General features: G+C 45.4%; 1 protein-coding gene across 1 annotated transcript in view; it reads right to left on the bottom strand.

The window, feature by feature from the left end:
• Window positions 1-20,382, bottom strand: part of DAPK1 (death-associated protein kinase 1) — a 177,290-nt gene that overhangs the window by 91,592 nt on the left and 65,316 nt on the right. The gene's annotated exons all lie outside the window — the stretch shown is intronic.

Genomic DNA, 20,382 nt, shown 5'->3' with positions numbered 1-20,382 from the left:
TAACTGAAACCGCAGAAAGTGAGACCACAGACGAGGGGGGACGACTGCATTCTCCTGGCTCCGACGATAGGCACAAGACCTCAGTAAGACCTCCCAGACAATGCGGAGACAAAGCCTCTCTGAGATTCTTTTCCCTTCTGGAGGTGAACACTGAGCTACATAGCCACGAAAGCTGCTGTCAGCCATCCTGGGATTACGAGGGGAGCCACTCTAGGTTTGAAGACAACCACTGCAGAGACAGAGCAGTAGAAGGAAAGAAACCAGGTCTGTGGAACACACTGGAGTGACTGGATCAACCCCAGCCTGAAGCCATCCGCCTCTGGATTTTTCAGTGAACCAATAAATTCCCTTTACTCCTAAAGCCAGTTTGATTTGGGTTTTGTATTGCTCACCGAGGAAAACATCCTAAATACCACAGTATATAACCAGAGCAACCTTCCCATATACAAAAGAGTATAATAACAGGTCCTAACACAAAATAATAAGGTGTGGGCAGTAAGTGGGTGAGATCCCAACAGGTGAGGAGGCTCTTCTGCAAGTCAGTGAACCACAATGGAAAGACCCCCCTGTACTGATGCTGGTGCCCAAGGATCTTACCTTTCTGGCACCTGCTGAAGAACGACTAGGTAAGGAATAAGCACAGTTATTTTTAGTTGGCTTTACTCTCCTCGCTTGAGGACAGAAGGTGGAGAAAAAATCAAATTAAGGATAATATTTTGATGTTAAGGAATGGATACTTTAAAACATTACTCATTTACTGAAGCAGCAGGAGGCCAGTGGGAAAAACACACACTGAAGAATTATTTTTATAGCAGCATCAAATGTTTAGCACGACAGGTTATTAATACCATCTTTCCCCTGCAGCAGGATAGCAGAGAAGCTGAAGAATAAACCACACTGGAACGCTAACACCGACTGCCCATAAACTCGCTTCCTTAAGGAGTCACGGAATCTGTGTTACAACTTGATTACAAGCATTTTTCCCATTTCTCTGGGGAGTGAGAAAGTGTTTTCTCTCTTGCAGGGTGGAGTGGGGCAGAGATAGGGCGTGTGGAGAGAAGAGGGAAACAGCCTGAATACAAAACACGTTTACCTACCGCCCCGGAGAGTCCAGTGAGGGGCTCCAGTTGCCCCCTCCTATGGGACTGGGTCCCCTGGGGCACACTCAAGGGGCCCAGGATGGAGAGGCCTGGCCCAGGACAGCCAACCAAAAATCACCCCATGCTCCCAGGGCCTGGGCCCCTTTAGCAAGTCCTCAGGGCCAACAACTCAAGGCAAACTCTGCGGTGTGAGTTACGGTGCTTTAAAATACAAAACCAAAGAGCCAAAAATAAAGCTTCCTGCAGGAGAGGCACAAAGAATTCAAAGGCAAGCCTAGATTCAAAGACCCTTCCGAGTTTGTTTTCATGGCCAAATTGTTGAACGTTTCCCCCCTTAATGATGGGAAGGTGATCTGCTAAGGCAGGGCTGACCCCAAGGGCACGGGGTGCTGCAGGCCAGGAGTGGGTGCACGTGCCGGAGTGAACGTGGAGCCTGCGTTTACAGCGAAACATCTGGAGCTCACTCCCTCACCTGACACCTGATCCCTCACTCACACTTCGGGGTCCCCACAACAGGGGTGAGGGCTGGAGAGGAGGGTAAGCAGGTGGAAAGGCCTCATCCATTGCTGGGCGCTGGAGTCTGGGCTACCCCTGACTCAGACAGTCAGATGAGGGTGCAGAATGCTTTTGAGAAACACGTTGTCAATGCCACCTCTCTAAAGACACCTTTCTCATTTTTCTCTTACTTTCTCAACAATCTATACCCCCAATCCCGGCTCCAATCCGGTACACAAGAGCACTCACCCTTCGTGGGGCACTCGCTGTTTTCTGCCTGTTTCTTGCCTTTTCTACCCTCCTAAGACTGGTGGTTCCTTGAGGACAGAGGACTGGCAGCCTCATCTTTCTAACTCCTGAGGCACCGGGTGCAGAACTGCTGCTCAAAGAGCACGCACAATGCGATATGCTCCTTTTGAATTCTGATCCTATAATCCTGAGAAGCAGAGGGGTTAAACTACGGGTGCTGCATTGTTATTCAGTGGAGCTGTGCAGCAGCTAGGAGCACGGACCACCTGCTCACTGTGTAGCCTCAGGCTTACTGAGGACTTAATACACTATGCCTCAGTTTCCCTATGTGTAAAGTGGGCATAAGAGTGTCGATCTTGTAGGGTTGTTGGGGTGGATTAAACGAGCTAACAAAGAGATTATTAAAGCACCTGACTATAGCAAGTCTTCACTAACTGTTAGCTATTATTACTCTGCAGCAACCGGAGTTATTCTCATTAGTTATGTTGCTGCTTCAACCTTGCCGTGATGCAGTATTACCCCCAGAGAAAGAGTATTACCTCCAAGAAAGCCATAGTAGGACCAGTAAGTAAATAAAAAAATAGAAGGGCTATCCTGTATTAACAATGTGTAAAACTATGGCTAAATGTGGCTGCTGGCTTCAGCCTGCAGACAAATCACCCCCTTCTCCTGGCCCCACCCAGGGTGTGGAACTGCCCATAGCTGAGGAGCGCAGGCAGCAGCCTGTGACCTCAGAGTCCCGAGCTGAGCCGAAGTGCAGGCAGCCCAGCCATGCAGGCCCACGGGGTCTTGTGCACACTTGGGAACACCCACCTGACACTTCCACAGCAGGAGCTCTTCAGACAGCCCACAGAGAAGAAACTTCCCCAACCACAGTCACTTGCTTTGCAAGGCCTAACTCTAGCTGGACCTTGGCTAATTGCTTTTCTGATCCTTTCCTTCCTGGGCAACTGGCCCTCGCCCCACCGGCTCCCTGACACCTACCTTCTGCCCTGAATTCAGGCTCCTCTTCACCAATCCCTACCACCCCAACAACAACTGAAAACTTTTTTGTTTAATTGGAGGGCGAGAGCTTTGACATCGTGGGCTCCCCGAGTGTCTGGCTATGACAAAGGATACTGCGAGGCTAATGTCTCAAATCCTACTCACAGCACCAACTGTCTAGCTCTTAATCCTGTTTGTGACACCAATTGTAATGCTAGGTGACCATGCTAGTTGTCGCGGCTCTTTTACCTGCCAGTAATCCTGCACCGACTGGGCCGACGGTTGAGCTAGGGCTGGGTCTGGAGCTCCCAGACCCTTCAAGCCCATTCACAGACTGGGTCACAAACCCTTCACACACCAGGCTGGGTCATCAGATCCCTCCAAGCCAGGCAGGGTCACCAGACCCCTTCACGCAGGTCTATAAGCTAGGCAACCCGCCACACGGTCCTTGGAAGCTGCAGGTCTGGAAAAACATGGCCACGCAGGGTGGGCGCCTGAGGCAGTAAAAGCACCCACAGGGAGGGCCACACGCTTCGCTAATTTAACAGCAACATAGTCAGGGCTGCTCAAAGGGTGAGGGAATGGAGCTTCTTTACTGGAAAGTGGTCTCCGCATGCTATGACATCCAATTTTGATGAAACCACAATTGATCCTTACCATTTGCAGATTCTGTGCTTGTGAACTGGCCCATTCCCTAAAATTTACTTGTAACCCCAAATCAGTACTCGTGGCACTGCGCGGTCACTCAGGGACACGCCCAAACTGGGGAGAAACTGGAGCCGCCCGATGTGCACGCTCCCAGCTGAGGTCAGCAGGGCCAGCTCTGCCTCCTTGTTTCAGCTCTCACCATGAACAAGCATCCTTTTCCTAATCTATTTAGTGCCATGTGTTTCGTACTTTTGTGCCTTTTGTTGGTGATTTCACTGTTTAAAATGCCCCCAAGTGTAGTGTGGAAGAAGGTTGTGACATGTCCTACAGAGAAAATACGTGTGTCAGGGAAGCTTCATGGAGGCACGAGTCACAAGCGCTGTTGGCCTAGTTCAGTGTTAATGAATCAACACTATGCATTAAATAAGGCGTCTTTAAACAGAAACACACGTAAAACGAGGTTATGCAATTGGTTGACAAAACATGTTGTAACCAGAGACTCACAGGAACCTAAGCCTGTACTTCCCCAAGGAGCAGCAGTTCAGTATTTGCTAATTCAGGGTTTGCAGTGAATTTATAGAATATAACTCCCACAAAAAAAAAAAAAAATGAGAATCAGCTGTTTGTCTTTTTTTTTTTTTTTTCAATGCACCAATATTCTCTATCATTTAACAACTGACAGAAGTTATTGCATTAGGTACAGTCAGCCAAATTTATCTGGACATAAAATTTTTCAGTTAAATGTAATAAACACTTATTAACTACTAGTGCTCAGATACATGCAAAGATAATGAGACACATCCCTGCTTTAAAGTGTGCTGTTTGTTTTTTTTTTTTTTTTTTCAATGCACCAATATTCTCTATCATTTAACAACTGACAGAAGTTATTGCATTAGGTACAGTCAGCCAAATTTATCTGGACATAAAATTTTTCAGTTAAATGTAATAAACACTTATTAACTACTAGTGCTCAGATACATGCAAAGATAATGAGACACATCCCTGCTTTAAAGTGTTTTATATTTAAAAAAAAAAGATTCAGAAATAATCACAAATTTTATTAAAAGGAGAAAACCTTGGCTAAAAGGAGCAAAGCATCATAAAGAACAACCTGTCGTCTAATTTCTATCTAATTTGACTTTATCCCTTGCAGTTACTCAGGGAACTGTAACCAGCATTATACTCAAGACTCTTTACACACATTTATTACTAATCACAGCTCTGTGAGATGCACATCATTGTCATCTTGTTTATCAATGAGAAAACCAAGATTCAGAGAGATTTTTTTTAAATTGCCCCAAATCATTCAGCAAGTGAGCTTCACAGTTGAGACATGTATCCAAAGCCAAGTGTATCTGCTTCCAAAGCTCCAGTCTCTGAGCCCCGTTGCTGTGTGGACCCCTGTGCATTTTGTTCGACACACCAGTCACCTCACTGTGAAGTGACAGACAGACTAAAGCCTCATTCCAGGAAAGGCAAGGGGGGTGGGGGTGTTGTACTTAGATCAGTTTGGGTTATGTTGCCTTCTCCTCCTCATTGGAAACTCACAAGTGTTTTAATTAATTAAAACCATTGCTTTGTGATGTTCTGAGCTGCTCTCAGATGAGAGCCACGTCTGTGTGCGCGCTCAGGAAGCACCATGTAACAATTAGAAGGAAACCGAAGAAGATTCTCGAGGTGAGGGCACAAGGATCACATGGATCCACTGTAAAGCACGCGTATTTTTGTAGGTCTTACATAGTTCACAATGCATAAAAAACAAACCTGTTGAACTTTATTTAATCCAATCAGGCCTTATTCTCAAATTTATTTATTTGTAGGGCCCTCTGATCACATGGGGGAAAGATGGTGCATACATACTGGAGGTGTTGCATTCAGAATGGAAAAGCACAGTCTGACTGGACATGACAATTAATTTCTGCCTCGTGACCTCCCGCCTGGGAAGATGGGTGCAGATTCACAAAAATGTGACTAAGACAGTATGTCACTGATCATGTTAAATACGTATCTACACGATACATATGACAGTTAAAAATTACTTAAGGTAAATATTATTATTATGAATTCCCTACATTAATGATGGAAACAGATCTGGTTTAAATCTAACAGCTGATAAATTCCATCTCTCCCCTTCTCCCAGTCTTTGCAACAGGTTCCTAATTAACACAAAATAATATTCACTTTTGAATTCATATATCAAATCCCTGGCACAATTTTAGTGCTGGTTCACGGGTGATCTATTTTTCTTGAAGAGCTGCGTCGAGAGAGTAGCAGCGGCTTGCATCCTGCCAGGATACCAGAATTATAGGTCTTAGGTAAGAGGTAAGTTGACAGAAATGATTTCTCGAGGATGAGTTAATATCTGATAATAATTCACATTTACAGCAGGGGAAAGGACCTGAGGGCTTAGTGCCGACACCACTCTAACATGGGAGGGGCAGTCAGAGGGCATGGCTGCCGCGGGGAGAGGGTGAGGCCAGGAGACCCTGTCATCTGGCCCAGCTGTCCCCAAGACTGTGAGTCAGGAGGAGGTGTGCGAGGAGGGACGGGGTGAGCAGAGGCAGGGAGGCAGGAAGGCTCCTGCTAGGAGCTGTGGAAAGACGAGTGGCCGGTGAGGCAGGGCCCCACATGCAACAGAGCAATGCCAGCCCAACTCTGCCAATAACTGGGGAAGGCAAGGTGGCTGCTCTGAGCCTCAGTTTCCCCATTTGTGTGAAGGCGAAGACAAGATGAAATGAGGCCATGCATGTGAGCACACACTAGGTTTTCTTTTTTTTTTTTAAAGATGACCGGTAAGGGGATCTCAACCCTTGACTTGGTGTTGTCAGCACCACGCTCAGCCAGTGAGCAAACCGGCCATCCCATATATGGGATCTGAACCCGTGGCCTTGGTGTTATCAACACCGCACTCTACTGAGTGAGCCACAGGCCGGCCCTTTTTTTTTTTTTTTTCACACTAGGTTTTCTAAACACATCAAGTACATGGAAAGGATGGAAATTAGCAAGATGTCTCAGTTTCACGTACTTCTCTCAAAGAAGCCAAGAAGGTAATATTTTGAGCGGCTGAAAGCAGCACCAAATTTCTCACTGGCATTTCTTTACCCGACAAGTTTGAAATCTAAGTGTTAAGTCTCTACCCTTTTTTCCCATTAGGACTGAACAAAGCTGTTTTCATTTTGGATGGAGACATATTTGATTTATCCTCTTTGGTCCGCAAAGGGCCTGTGGCTTTGCTTAGATGCTGACGCTCTCCCCTGTAGGCAGGTGATGGGAAGCAGAGTGCATTTTTCCAAGGATGTATCCTCCATCCCACGTGCTCTTCCGCAGTGTGACCCTCCACTCCCCAGCGAGAGGTGGAGTCTAATCCCTTCCCTTGAATCTGAGCAGCACCGGTGACTTGCTTGACCAACAGAACGTGGCAGAAGTGATTCTGGGACTTCCGCCAGAGCTTCTTGGGAGCCCCCTCTTGAACCCCAACTTCCATGCTGCGAGACGCCCACACTCCGTGGAGAGGCCACAAGCAGATGCTCCACCGACAGCTCCCGCTGAGCTGACAGCAGCTTTAAAAGGCCAGCCACATGAGTGAGCCATCATGGACGTGTGGCCCATCAAGTCTTCAGATGGCTCCAGCCCCAGCCAGCGACTTGTGCAACTACTGGGGAGTCCCCAGCGATGACCATCCACTGAGCCCAGGCAGACCACAGAGGCACGAGAGGTAAGAGGTCATCACAGGTTATTTTCAGCTACCAAGTTTTGGGGTGATTTGTTAAGCATCAGTGGATAGGTGGAACAGCCACAAAGGAACTTTGTATGGTGGGTTTAGCAGATCATCCAGGAGGCTGTTTGGAGGAAGGACTCCACAAAGCCAGAGTGAGTCAGTGACTCGGGCACGGACCAGTCTCACAGGAGAGCATGGGAAAAGAGCGACAGTGTCCAGACCACCTTGGACGCAGGCCCCACCGGTGGCCTCTCATCACATCAGCACGTGTGGACACACTTTTCAGACTCTGTGCCTCTCACCCTGCCAACAAGCACCATCTTTCAGGGAAAGGGCTGCCTCCTTTAGAAGGCACCTCTGTGCCAGACGCAAACACCACAAACAACAAAACCCAAACACTTTCACAGAGAGGCCTTCACAGGTTTCTGGCTAAGCTGGGCTTGTTGCTGGTCTCCCACTTACCACTCCCAGGCTCTGCAGCGAAGCGGGTCTAACCTGGGAAACACACAAACACCAAACGCTGCACACCACCCAGTAAATACAGTTTCCTAGTCCTTGTCCTGACTAGTCTGAGTGCCCAGGGCACACCTGCGGTGACATCCCCTTTAGGAGAGGGCATGTGAAGAGGAAACCTTCTATCCTAACTCCGCCAGTGACATGCATTTCAGCAGGTGGCGGGGCTGACCTTGGATGGAAAGTCAGTGCTTCAGCACGAGGTGGGACACAGGTCCCTTGCTCTCCTTCTGCCCTTTGAAAAGCTGTGAGTAAGAGGAACACAAATTACTTTTACAAGAAAAGCAAAGCTGGTGATTTTTTAAAAAGTATTACTATTTTTAAAAATACAGACTTCCAAAAACTATTCTGGACGGCTACATGGGCTCAGTAAAACGGCCTATGATTTGGAGAACAAGGGTTCCCCCACCCGGAGCAAGCAGCTCCGGTTGCCAGGGCCCTAGGGCACCGACAGTGCGAAGCAGAGTTTACCAGGGGGATAAAGAGCAGCCTGTCACCTGGGAACCAGAACAACACGCAGGGGCAGGAAGAGATGCAGAGAGAGAAGGGAGGGCCGGGGGCACACGAGAGAGAGAGCTGGGTCCCCTGGGGAGAGCATCTTCCCGTGACAAGGTCCACAGAAGACAGTAGAGGACCCAGGGCCAGGGTGGCCAAGGGCCGGGCTTCCCGCACAGCTCTGGTGCTGCCAGTGGGGCCAAAGAAACCAAACGTACAGAGCATCAGGTGGTTCAGCAGCCTCGTCATCACTAAGGAATTAGCGAACCAGAGCAGCTGAGGACTCCAAATTAAGGGGAGATCAGAAAGACTGCTGAGGCAGGTGCTTTGTTCACTCCCTTTGTCCCCACGACACTTCTCTGGAAGAGGGGTGGGGACTCCAGGGTGAGCGGGGCCCTCGCTCCAGCTGTGGGCCGTGGGCACGTCCCCTGCTTTGGCCAGCACCATCCCCAGGACCTAACACAGAACACCTGCTTGGTGCTTCATGCCTGTTTGTTTTTGTCTTGAAAGCCACAAGGGAAAGAAAGGAAGGAAATAAGTGTGGAAAAGTGTCAACTGACACACTCTAAACAGGGCCTCCAGTGAACCAGACAAATAAAACAATAATACCCCAAAATATTTTCTCCAAACATAGTGAGCTCCACATTGGAATCACGGTTGACCTCTGAGTCCAATTTTATGGAGAATAAGATGCCCTTATAAAGAAAGGGTGTCTACATATCAATCGCTGTCATGCCAGGATCAGTTGTTCCATTTCAATGAGTGGTGACCAATGGAGCCCGGGGCTTCTGCCCCAAGACTGCTTTCAAGCCACAGGGGGATCTCAGGTTGTACCATTTGAGACTCAGAGGAATCGGCCTCTGTGTGCTCATTCTGATCCCACCATGTGATCTCCTGCCAATCCTATTATTTGATCATCCTGACTGTGTCATGTAATCCCCCTTTCAGCTACTGGGCTAAAGTTAACTGGGCCATAAGGTACGATCTGTTCTTAACGCAGCAAGCTGCTCTCAGGGGGAAAATAGTTCAAAAAGGGAACACGAGGTTCATATAACTTCACAGGGGAAAAGACAAAGGACCTGAGCTGAAGTTCCTTATTCCATGACCAAAAGAGAAAGAAAGTCAGATTTGTTCAAGGTGCTAAAATTCAAGATGGAAAGCAACCAGCTAAAGAGAAACAAAAAGGAAAAACATCTGCACAGTCTGATAGGCATAGGCCATAATTGTGCAAATACTATATTGAGCTGTCCAGATTAAAATGGAATAGTGCGGTGACCTCCTCCAATACTTACTCTACAGGGTTCTGGAGCATGCGAGGGACTAAACAAAGATGCCTGTTTTCACTGTCTCCGCTCTGAACATAGACATGAATACTATTTGCACGTGTGGTTTTATGGGTAGGTCTGGGACACTTTGTCACTGGAAGAATTAGCTCCACCTTACCCCAAGAAGTTGAACCGGTATTGGTGAAGAACTTGGACCTGAATGTCCTGCAGGAAAATTCAAGCACTCCTGGCGTTATGTGGCTTTCAGTGCCACCAAGTGGCCGATGCACTTTGGAGACACTGTTCGTAGGTTGGTCCCACACTGCAGCCTGCATACGACTGAAAGTTGTGGGGTTTCTTTGGGGTTTTCCTTCTCTGGGGTTGCAAGAGTCATAGGCCAAGGTCTCCAAAGGCAGTGAGCAGTTGTCTGGCCATCAGCCAAGCCGGGAAGGATCCTTTTCACAGCGCTCTTCGCCAAGCCCTTTCCCATGATGTCTCCCGATCTGTCACCTTGGCTCTCAATCTGGTGGGGACTCACCTCATGGAGGAGGTATGGGGGGAGGAGAAAACAGACAGGGGACTAAGGAGGTCACTTCAGGCCAGGCATGGAGAGGCTGGCAGGGAAATTCACTGCTGGAGTTACCTGAAGTGAGAGCCACTCAGATAAAACTGAAAGATGATGAGTTAAAGAGAAACCAGATCTCCCGGGAAGCCTGAGTATTCCCTCAATGAAAGCAGAACTCCCTGGGACCCTGCCAGGAGGGCTGACCTCAGCCCTGCGATTCGATCTGAGCAAACGTGAAACTCATCGGGAGAGCTGGGAGAAGACTGTAAATAGCACGGCCAGGAGACTAAAGACACCGATGACGTCGCTTCTCCTAGGAAGTTAGACTCTGAACAGCATGTTTCACTAACTAAGTCTCAGGTCAAATGCTAAAGAAAATAAAAAATAATTCGTGTGCATGAGGTTTGAAGGTGATACCGCCCGAATCAGGGACTGCAAACCCAATGACCTTTTCCTAAGAAAGTGTGAAATCTGACTCTGGTGGGCCTTGGCGTGGTCCTCCATAGGAGGGCATGGTGGGCCTTAGAGTGATCATCCATCAGGGGGCTTTAGAAGCTGTGACGGAAACATAATTTCCTGGCAGGTGTGGTGGCAGGTGGGTGAGAAGGGGGCTGCAGGAAGGGTCCCAGCAGGAGGAAGGGCTTCTCTGTGGTCGTGTGGCAACACTGTGCAGGCAGACTACCCTGTTTAAAGAATCCAGCACAACTTCTAAGGAGCATAATGAGGCCCCCCAAATATGGTAGCTATAACCCTGGATCAGCGGACTAGACCACACAAGGTGCCCCAAGGCAGGCACACCAGCAGTTACATGGGTATCACCGCAGGGCACTTGTTTAGACTTTCTAGTCCAGGGTGCTGACTCATGGGAGCCCTGTGTCATCTCTAGCAGTGAAGGCAGCTGGACCCCAGTGTGGCACGGCGGCTTCCTGGTGAATGTGAATTCTGAGCAGAAAGTGCTGGCTAAGAAGCTGTAGATCCTTAACACAACTTGGAGCTCACTTTCCACAGAACAGGTAAGTAAATGCATTATAACAGATCCCATTTTCCCAGCCACTTCATGATTTGTTAGGCATTTATGAGAGATACATCACTAGTTAGCACATTTAGAACCACAAACAAGTAACATAAATAGTACTAGGTGAATTAGTTTGTCGAGTTGAAATTTTAATCCTACTGATGTATTTACCTTTTAAAAAATTGTTTAAATTGCACTTACACATAATCTAATCGCACTATATATATATATATCTTTCTAAAAATTAACACCACTGTTGAGTCCCCAGAGCCTAACATGATGCTTTCAGCAACATTTTAGAATTAATACATTTTGACTCAACCACCTTATGGGTCCCTAAATTTGTTTTTGTGTGTGTGAGATGAAAAAAATAGTTTAAAAAATATTTTTTTAATTAATAAAAACTATGTTATTAATCCAAAGAGGGCAAAAAAGCCGAGGAAAAAAGTGTCCCTAAATTTATAAGCTACCTGTCTGTTTAAATTGTTTCCATTAACCTCTGGCCATGGACAAACAATTGCTCCAGCATTTAGAAGCATCACACATAATGTCTTCTCATTTGCTTTAAACGTCCTGGCCCTGGGCAACCCACTTGCATTTATTTTTCTCAAACATTTACTGGACTCCAGTTTTTGCTAGGCCCCAGCAGGAGCTGCCCACATGCCTAAGAGCTTGTTAAGGAGGTCATCGGTGTATTTGATCTTGTACATTCATTTGAAAAGCAAAGGTATATCACAGTCCTCATAAGGGACACTGCCATTCAGGGGAACTCTCCCTATCTCCTGGGGGCTAAGTGCTTTGCATAAAGCAGTTGCCTTAGGCCATAATTTTAGGTAACTAGGTAGATTCCCTAATTGGAGCACAACCTAAATGTTTTAAAAAATATTTTTTCAAAGCCATTAAGCAATTTGTAATTGGCCCTTGAAAGGCCAATGCTACTTGCAAACTCCATGAGGACAGATTTCTAAAAAATGGGAAACTGGAAGGCAGGATTCATGATCATATATGAATACAACAGAACAGCACAAATTATTCAGCAAGTCTCAATTAACTGAGATTTGGAAACAAACAAAAAAAATCCCAAAACTTCAGTTCTGAGAAGACAGAAAAGGACTAAAATGGCTGGTCAGAGTCAACGGTGTATTAGGCAGATAGAAACAAACTAGGCAACTCTTTTTACTTCCTTTTTTGTTTGCTTGTTGTGAGGCCCATGATCTCCACTTTAGGAAAACATTGTTAAGGCGGAACTAGAGTTTGAGGTTAGAAAAAAGCTGATGAAAGATTACCTGGTTAGGCATTTAAAAGAATTTCAAGTCTGCGGGTCTAAGGAAGTGAAATCTCGATGGGGCAGAAGCCATTTCAAATCACTGCTGGTAATCACGAACGAATGTTAAAGAGTGATGCTGTACTGATGCTCAGAAGGGAGCTAAACTGCAGCTCTCTTCAAGATCAATTAGTTTGTTATTAGTCCCCAACAAACATCAAGAATGAATTTTTGATCAGATGAATAAGAACACTTAGCAGGTGACCAATAGGTAGGATAACCAGCAAGAGCTTTTCCCCTGCACCCAACTGGGTTGTAAGACAAGTAGAAATGGAAACTGATAGAGATACGAAAGTGTTCTGATTTTCTGCAAGGCCCGTGACATCATTTTTCATGTTATTGTGGTAGATGAAGCATAAATCACCCTGATTTTGGCCAGGCAGGCCATAAGGCTCTTGCCCTAGACAAGCTATTTTTCAGAATATCCTGGCCCTGAAATTTTACTTGATAGTCAGTATATCTTACAAAACTTTTGAATGGACTAGTCTAAAGAGGTATGGCAGAAATTGAAGTCTAAATTATCCCAACAGGCTGAATTATATATAAAATTCATAAAAAGAATAAACAGGAATTCCTATATTAGGTTCAAAGAAATTAATCTCACAAGCACAGAATGGGGGAAAATTGGCACAACAGTTCATATATAAAAAATACTTGCCAGTTCTAGCTGACCACAAACAAAACAAGCCAAAATGTACCCTCCCTGCTAACACCGACAGCACAGTCCCAGGCGTTTAAGGGGTGCAGTGCTCTGGTGCTCGAATGTGGACTCCAAGCTGGGCACTTGCACTTAGTAGGAAAGACGCTGACAGTGTAGATGGCAGTCAGGGAGGGCCCAGTGCAGTGAGAGGTTTTGCTTCTAGGCATGAGAACTGTCAACCTCTGAAAAGTTGCAGAGAAATAAGACTGTCTGCCAGGAATTATGAAAGGTATTTCTGCCTCAAGTGGGAGGTCCAACTATGGTCTCTAAGATTCCTTCCAACCTTAAGATGCGGTGTTTCCAAAGGCTGCAGAAATCTGGACTGCTCTCATGGGGGTTTTCGCTTAGTGCATTCCTCACTTAACTAAAAGAATACATAGCAGCAAGCACGGTTGAAATCCTAAAACGGAATTTCTTCTGCATGCATTTTCTGAATTTCTGTTATCTTTATCATAGTCCTAGATTGAAACTTTAAAAAAAAAATCATTCTCTACTGTCCATTTTGAAATATATTTTATATATCTGCACCTTCAGATTAACTTTTCAAAGTGACAGGGAGTCCCTAATATTCAAAAGGGGTAAAAAGATATAATTATATTTTACGTACTGCATGCCACCACACAAATATAATGTTAATATTTGGAAACGTTTATGTGATACCACAGCTGGGAATAAAACCACTGTGTCTATGTCCAAGGATTCCTAATAGGTTTAGGTCAGTTTGTACTACAAGATGGAGAGAAAGGAAAGGATCCTTTTAAACTGGATTTGGAAACAGCCAATTCAAATCTTTCAAAACTAAAACTTAACATAAATATCTAGACAAATAAAGTTATTTTAATCTTCTGCATGATGTTTTGACTTATGAACTCTGAAAGCAGGGGGCCTGGTTTTATATTCTGGCGTTGACATTTATTACTGTGTGACTGTGGGCAAGTTGCTCAACCTCTCTGTGGCTCAGCTTCTTCATGGGCAAACTAAATGAAATAACCATATCTACCTTAAAGGACTGATGTAAAGATGAAATGAGTTACACATGTAAAGCTCTTTCAACAGTGCCTGACACATAATGCAGGCCATATGCTTGATATTATAATTACTATTATTGTATACAGTTGCTTAAAACCATCTGCACATATTAGGCACATGCCAAGGCCTATACATTGTCCTCTTAGGAAAAAAAGGGAAGGAAAAATCTAAACAAGCTCTCCTCCGTGCTTTTCTGGTGATGGCATCTTGAGCAAGCCTCCTGAATGGATCTCCATGAGGGCTGCAGGCTCTAGAACACCTGGCACACGGGGGCGATTGCTGCCCTTTCATCTACAGCTGCTTTCACTTATGAAATAATGCAATCAATGCTCAGCATGAAGAAAAAAAAGCATCAGAACAAAAGTGGCTCATTTCCACATCTTGGGCTCTTGATTAATACTATTCTGACTACTAACAACCTTAGGAGTGCACGGTCAGATTCTGCAGGTGAACTCACCCTGGGACAATTACAGGTATTTCTCCCTCTCTTGGAGAGTCAAGGAGGAAAAACTCTAATGGAGGCTGTTTGAGACTGTTTCTAACTCAAGTTTGCATATGTTCAAAGAAGCCTCAAATTTGTCACGGTGATTTTGTGACTCTGATCATTCAAGACCGTTATTTATCATGCACAAGAAAAATATGATTAGCGTTCTCCTGAGAAATGCTCAGTGTTAGAAAACAAAGCATTAAAAGTAAATTCTGAGTAAGCTAAGGGAGTAGAGAGTGATCCGGTCTTGTTTTTCCTCCATTATTATTAATGTAAATGTAAAATACTATTGCCCACCTCGTTTAAAGGCAGGGAATGTGGAGGAAAGCTTCGTTTACACCTGGGAGCTCGCTTTCAGACTGGCTCCACCAGCCCAGCAAGGATGAACAGGGCCCTGTACAGCAACCAGTACAGCAACCAGAACATACCACGTAACCTCCAAATCTCTGCTTTCGATGAGGGAAACAAGGATTTAACAATGTAAAACACAGAACAGTGTTGTTCTGAACCCTCTCCCTCTCAGCAAATACTTCCTGAATGAGTGGGTGAATTTATTCAGTCTCGGTCCTTGCATTTCCAAGTTTCTCTTGTTAATATTTGATTTACTGGCCCAAGCACTATAGAGAATATTCATTAGAGGTTTTTCATTACTAGGTCCTTAGAATATGATAAAGAGATGGTAAACAAACTGAAGAGGGCAACACCTAAATTAAATTTTAAAATGCTGGTTGTCTTGTCACTGTGTAACAGGTTCAGAAGAGTTAATGTTAGTGGTTCCGGGTAAAGTAAATGGGATTGAACTTTGCACTGGTTCAAAAATTCTAACCTCCCTCAAATATATGCACTTAAACAAAATAAAATTTCACATAAGGAAAGCTATGAAAACTGACAGTGAACTATATTAAAGTTAACTCGACATGCATTAATCTGTTTAAGTACTAGCATTACTTACTTGTTCAGAAGACTCATCTAATAATGTTTTACCACAAGAAGTGGATTATAGTTATGCGATCTTCATAATTAGGACAAACACATACATTTAAGTTTTAAGCAATAAACATTTATAAATTAAAACAACGACATACTTTAGGACACAGCTCTGCATCAGAAATAAAGTAAAGCCACAAATGCAAACTACATTTGTGCAATTTAAAATATTCTAATGTTAATAATTAATAAAAGTAAAAAGAAACAAGTAAAATTTACTTTAATAATTTATTTTATTTATCCCAACATATCAAAATATTAGAATGTAAGCATGTAGTCCATAATTTAAAATTACTATGAGATATTTTACCGTTTTATGAGTGCTCGAACCCCACAGCTCATCCTGTTTGGACCAACCACACTTTAGGTGATCAAGGGCCACAAGTGGCTAGCGGCTGCTGTGTCAAACAGCACAACTTCAGGCTAGTTTTGTAGCTATCATATAAAACTGGGACGTAGCCTGATTATTTATAGAAGAGAAGTAGCAGAAATACTTGTGAAGTCACTGGGAGGTGAACCATGGCTAATTTAGCACATTAATCATGGGAAGAGGTAAGATACAGCTGCTGACCTTATTAGACGAATAACAGAAACCAACATTCCCTTAAAAACCTAGATTATGTACTTAGGATAATTTTCTTTAAAATATGTGGATATAATTTCAACTATTCATTCCTGTGCACATTAGACCGTTTTCTTTTCTGCTGTTTGGCGTGTGGAAGTCGACAGGATAAGCTACATGCCACAACCAGCACTGTGTACTTGCAGGCAGTTGCCAAGTCTCCACTCAGCCTTTTCCAGCAAATTCCTGCTAGTATAACCACTGATTAACGCAGGTGAGCTTATGTCTCCAAAAGGGCAAACGTCTGGATTTCTACATAGCACACCACGTAAGGCTACAGCAGTGCATCCAGCCCGTGTCAAATATAATAGAGATTATGATTCAGCACATGTCAAAAGTCTGATCCTACTTGGAAGGTGGATTTTCTACCTGATGTCAACTACTGCATAGTTACCTTCACCCCCACCTCCACCCCGGGGACTGGAGAAAGAAGAGCAGTGAGAGATAGTACAGAACAGTGGCCTGGAGTCTTGCAACAAGGCTGAAGAGTTATGACAGGAAGGGTGGGCAAGGCAGTGGGAGGAGGTGCTGGGAGAAGGGCTGCCTGGAAATGGAGATTTGGTGGCATTTCTGGTGATGGCCATGGAATGGAGGAAAAGCTCACTGGGAATTAGGAGGTCAAGGAACTTGGGGGCACGGTGCCGGTCACAACATCTGCAGGGAGGTTACAGTCTCGGGTAGGACGACGGAGTAGGTGGTGGAGGATTTCACAGGTCACAGGAGTCTGCCCTCCCTACGCATCTATGTCTTAAATGTGGGGCTCATTCATTTCTTCGCTTTTCAGAGATCACAGTTCTGATATCCATTATTTCCTCTTGCTTGTCAAAGTCATAAGAACCAACGAGCCTATCCAGTGGGACTCACTGAATTTGCTGCAGGCGTTTACGGGTAAGGGTGCTCAGCGCCCCTGCCTAGCGGCAAGTGTAAGCATGCTGAGGGGCAAGGGGGTCTTCTTGTTCATGCACTCAGTGGACATTTCTTGAGCACTTGTGATGTGTCAGACACAGTGTGATGGGGGAGGGTCCTAGCTGAGAATTACAACCTCTTAAGAGTCTTTCTCCTCATTTACCATTATTTGTTTTCTTCCTTCTCTTTATTAAATAACAAAGATAAACGACAAGCCATTTTAAAAGTGGCCACCTATATCTGTCATTGACCTAGAGAAGACAAGTCCCAGATCCCAGGGGTCAACCACCTCCTGACGGAAGGCGGCGGATCCGGGCTCAGCCTCTGGTGCGGCTGCTGTGGTTGTCACCACCCACCATCTCAAGGTCCTTCCCGGCACAGCAACCCCATTAGAAGTGGGGACCGTTGGCCAAGTGTGACTACAGTGAGGACAAACGCTTCACAGCCGTGGAGAAACACGGAAGATGCAACTCAAGTGGAACGTCATTCTCAAGCTTGCCAGCCACTCCTGACCATGTTTTAAGGATTTGTCCACCGCACCGAACAGCAGTGAAGACTGTCACCAAAAGTCAGCAATGAATGGGCTGCAGCAGGCTAGACCCACAGTCCCAGAGACCCTAAGGATTGCTGTTTCTCTACAGGCTTTCTCATGACACATCTAACCTTTTAACTCATTTCACCTCCAACTTCACTTTGCTTTAAATCACTTGGTACCATCAGAAAAGCTGCCAAGATTCTAGCAACCCTCGGTGCTATTTTATGGACACCCATGTCAGACCTCACTAGCTACTCCAGCTCATTAAGAAAGAAACCGGAGGAGAAGGCTGTGCCTGGTACAGGGCCACATTCCAGCAGAGCACAAAATAAATCTTTGTTGAAAACATAAAGTTGATAAATTTAAGTAGTATAGCTTTAAAGGCCTCTGAATTTGTTTCTTTTTTTTTTTTTTTTTTGTCTTTTTGTCTTTTTTCCGTGTCCGGCAACGGATCGCAACCCTCAGTGTTGCCCCCGTACCGGACCGGGGACCGGCAACGGGATCGCAAGCCTCGGCGTTGCTCCCGCGCCTCGCTCAGCCAGTGAGCGGGAGCCGGACTGTATGTGGGATCCGAACCCTCCGACGGGAGCGCCGCCGCGCTTCCCAAGCGGCGCACTATCCAGTGCACCACCGGGCCGGCCCTGAATTTGTTTTTTTTTTTTTTTTTGTCTTTTTGTCTTTTTTCCGTGTCCGGCAACGGATCGCAACCCTCAGTGTTGCCCCCGTACCGGACCGGGGACCGGCAACGGGATCGCAAGCCTCGGCGTTGCTCCCGCGCCTCGCTCAGCCAGTGAGCGGGAGCCGGACTGTATGTGGGATCCGAACCCTCCGACGGGAGCGCCGCCGCGCTTCCCAAGCGGCGCACTATCCAGTGCACCACCGGGCCGGCCCTGAATTTGTTTTTTTAAAGTTCAGTTATGTTTTGTAGAGTACCGCGCTCTATATGTGAGGCCTTGTTCATATTAAATTTCAGTTAAAATTTCTTATTACATTAAGCCTAAGAGTCTCAAATGAAAGAAAATTAGAGGGAATAACTGCTTAAAAATACATGTGACCTTGGGGCACATGATTTGCTCCAGGTAAAGGGCACAGGATGAATTGTTGGTTTGTTCCCTGGCTGCAGACATCTCTCCCTGCTTGGCAAAGTTTCTCCAAGTTTCCAAGCCAGCTCAGTCAGGCAGGTTTTCTGGCTGACTCTGTTTTGTAGGCTGCTCATGTGAGTGCACCGCTTTTGACCCAGAAAGGCTTATCTTCCACAGGGCCAAATGGGGATTGGGGTGGTTAGGGAAAGAGTCAAATTCTAATTTACATCCCGACCTAGCCAGAACTACACACGAACATGTGGATCTCCAAGCTGAAATGGGCTTTAAGTCCTTCAAAACCACAGGCTCTGGAGCCAGTTTTCCCTATTATCAGTAATGTAACCATGCAATTTTAAATCCATTTTGATTTGAGGATATTGTAAGTAAAATTAAATAAGTTTTTTAAAAAGTTACACCTTGGTTCCATCATCATGGTTTGTGCTCTAGCAAACCTGAGTCTATTCACCTGCAGACACACTTTATTTGCCTGTTTTTGTAACAATGCTAATCGGGATATGTGAGGGGGACACCCAGCCAAGTACTACCTCTGCTATTCCCAGTTCCTCCTTCGGAAGGAAAAAATGAAAACAGAAGCACAGTAACTAAGCAATCCAAAGAACAGTGTGTGTTCCTATCCCAAGCAGCACACACATCCGTGCATCTGCAGAAGCTATGGATTTCTGGAGGCGAATCTGAACAGCTGAGGAAAACAGCCTGCATCGGAGGTTTACACAATGAAAGTGGTTAAGGAGACTGAAAGCAAGTGGAGAAAAAAAACTTGGATAAGTTACCCAATAATTACCTAACTGGGTCATGCACTCATTCTGCCAACTTTGTAGCTGCAGGGGGAAGGGTTTAGAGGTCCCATAGGGGTCTGTGTAATTTACATTTACAGCAGTGTCAGTGCCAATTTGTACAAAGGGCACGCATTGAGAATAATGATCAAGTGTTCACATTAAATGTCCTTTCATGCTGTCAGAACCATACTCTGAGCACTGCTTCTCCTTAAAACTTCAGAAAACATCTTTAGAAGCTGAACTTCTCAGTCCTACCCAGGAGGTCTATGTATGTCCTACCTTAAAGGGGACAATCTAATCACTATTGGGACACTGCGTAGGGCCAAAACGGTGGGAGTCTTGGGGCAGGTGGTCAACTCATACGGAGTCGAAGCAGGTATCAATCTTTGCAGTTACTTTTATACTAGCCTTGTATACAGCTCAATAACACCCGATGAACTAAACTACGGAGCAAAAAACTCCTCCAGAGATAAAGGTGAAGGACAGAATTCACTGCGGTGTAGTCTGCTATGAAGACTGCTATACCAAAAATTAGGGTATATAGTCTGAAAAGTAAAATTATACTTACGAGGACAAAATATTTGAGTTTGGGGCTGACCAGTGAGCTCATCTGGTTAGAGAATGGTGCTGATAACCCCAAGGTCCAGGGTTCGATTCCCGTACTGGCCAATGCCAAAAAAAAAAAAAAATTGAGATTGCTTCTGCTTTGGGAACCCCCCACCCCCAACCACCTATTTCCATCTCTGCAAAGTCCCTTTCACCATATAAGGTCACTATTCAGATTCCAGGGATTAGGTGGAAGATGTCATTGGGGGCCATGATCCAGCTGACCACATCCCCAAAATGAGCTGACCACAACCACCAAC

This window comes from Galeopterus variegatus, unplaced genomic scaffold (assembly GCF_000696425.1).
Source record: "Galeopterus variegatus unplaced genomic scaffold, G_variegatus-3.0.2 Scaffold130, whole genome shotgun sequence".
NCBI classification, from domain to species: Eukaryota; Metazoa; Chordata; class Mammalia; order Dermoptera; family Cynocephalidae; genus Galeopterus; species Galeopterus variegatus.
This window is presented reverse-complemented; position numbering and strand designations above follow the sequence as displayed.